The following is a 2,494-nucleotide window of genomic DNA, read 5'->3' as shown; positions in this document are numbered from 1 at the left end:
TCTAATTCAGGGCCAGAAAGATTCATTACACTGGCTTCTGTTATATTTTTTTGAAGCTTAATTCACACCATTGACTTCGGCTGACCCAACACACAAATATGAACTGCAACATACAAAGCCATCTACAGTTCAACCAGAGCCACATCACCAATCTTGTGCAAAGATATCACCCAAACCATCCTCTCTACTCCTCCCAAGACCTTGCTTTCAGCTTCCTGATCACCTCCCCCTATGCTCACTTCCAGGAACCTCTCCCACCCATTGGAGCTCTTTACCTCAATCTGTCCAGATATCTCCAACTCTGTGAACCTTTAGGCAATCATCATCTCTTCAGGAAAGCCTATCCTGCCACCATCTAACAACTGGAATTTTAATTTCTCTATCAACCTGTCCCTCCACAATTACTACCTTTTGTATCAATTGCTTCTCCATTTACAGTTTAAGCTCTCACAGACAACGCTCTCCCCCAACCCTCTGTTATTGAATTGTATTGTAACTGTGCTGTCTCCCTTTATTTTGTAAAAGGCTGTGAAAACTGTTGGCTCATTAACATGCGTCAACATGTGTTGACTGCTTCATTCATTTATTTGTAACAATAATAATTAAGTACTGTAATAATTAAGCCCTCCCTGGACCCCACCAACCTGAACAACTTAAGACCCATCTCCCTGCTGCCATTGACCTCTAAACTCCTAGAACGCTTAGTCTACAATCGCCTGAGTTCCTATCTCACTGACAACAACCATCTTGACCCTTTACAGTTTGGCTTTCGCTCACTACACTCCAGTGAAACTGCCCTACTAAAACTCACTAATGATCTACTAACTGCTAAAACCAATGGCCACTACTCAATACTGTTACTACTTGACCTCTCTGCGGCTTTTGATATGGTTGACCATCCCCTCCTCGTCAAAAAACTCCACTCTTGGCCTCAGAGACTCTGCTCTCTCCTGGTTCTCCTCCTATCTATTACAGTGTTCCTTCAGTGTCACTGTGACGGGAGTGACTTTTGGGGGTGAGGGGACCGCTTGGTCAGCTCATGTCCCCCTCATTATGTTTAACCCACCCTGTGCCTGTTAAGGGGTACAGGGTGTGAATGTGAATGTCCCAGTATTGTGTATAGTGTGTGTTCCTTTGTCCCTGCCATGTGCTCCCCCCCATGGTGCTGTGTCCTGTCCAGCCAACTATTATGGGATATACTGTTTGTGTATTGGTGTGGGGGTTGGTCAATGTCCTTTGCCACATGGTTGCATCCCATTGTTCTGTGTCTGGTTGGATGGGGAGGGGTGATGAGGTGTTTCCTGCCTATACTGTAGCCCTTCCCACTGAGAGGGTGGGCTGATGATGTATGTCCTGTTCCTGGATGTGTTTCCCCACCCTCTGTATAAAACATGTTGTTTGTGAAAAATAAAGAGTTGTTGGCTTCCTGTTTTAGTAAGAGCTGGGTATTGTCTATTTTCCTGAGGGATTTCAAGGGTGTGGTCCGTGGATGGTGTTCGGACAGGGGAAGCTGCAGTATAACGGAATATACCCAAGTGCGGTCGGGTACCGGTTCCGTTACATTGGTGGCAAGCGGTGGGATTGTGCTTCCAGCTGTAAACACATCCAAACCACCACCGGGATTCAAGAGCAGGAAAAGACGTCAGTCACCCCAGTGGAGATATGGACCTGGCATCAGAGTTCCCAGGGCTGCTACAGACTGTTCTTGCAACATACCCCAGGACTGTGTCTACGGATCAGTACCTGGAGCTCAGGCAGCGGATTTGGGAGGTGCTTTGGAGAGGAGCCGTCCAGGCTGCTGGTATGGACAAAAGCAAGTTGTATCCAACCCACAGAGGAGAGGGCCAGGGACCAACGGAAGTTACGGATGCCATTCCTGGGAGAGCAACCCCAGGAGCAATGGGTGACTGAGTTGGACAGGCTGGTCCAGCAGGAAATACAACTGGACAATAGATATCGGGCTCTGCGGTGGTACTCAGAGCAGGAGTATTTAGGGGAGGCAACAGAATGCTTTCCTGAGGGACATGACTTTGGTGGGCCTGGATTGCTGTGGGAGAGCCTTACAAATCTTTTTGTGTTTGGCGATAGAGGAGAACCTACTCTGGAGGAGTTGCGGGAAGGCAGAGAGGCTATGTTTGGTCTCAGAGGGGTCTCAGAACTTAAACCAGATCGGGAATACCTGCTGAAGAAAGAACTGGATCTAGAAAGAGCATACAGGCAGCTGCTAGGACATGTTCGGCAGCATGCCCAAGAATCAGCAGTGGAAATGCCAGAGACTGGAGATCTGATAGACTTCTCTGCTGAGGAGGAACCAGCAGTAGACCTGGCAACAGGGCCAAACAGTACTGAACTCTGCCCAGCACTGGTAACGTCTCCTGAGTTCCACAGACAGGAGATGGTGAGCCCCGATCCCCAAACCCCAGTTCCAGAGCCTGGGGATTTGATTAATTTCTTTTCTGAGGAGGAACCAGCCGGGGAGCCACCAGCTGAAGTG

The sequence above is a fragment of the Staurois parvus genome, unplaced genomic scaffold (assembly GCF_062004578.1).
Source record: "Staurois parvus isolate SC_StPar_1 unplaced genomic scaffold, SC_StPar_1.0 ptg001192l, whole genome shotgun sequence".
In the NCBI taxonomy this organism is placed as follows: domain Eukaryota; kingdom Metazoa; phylum Chordata; class Amphibia; order Anura; family Ranidae; genus Staurois; species Staurois parvus.
Note: the sequence above shows the minus strand (reverse complement) of the source record.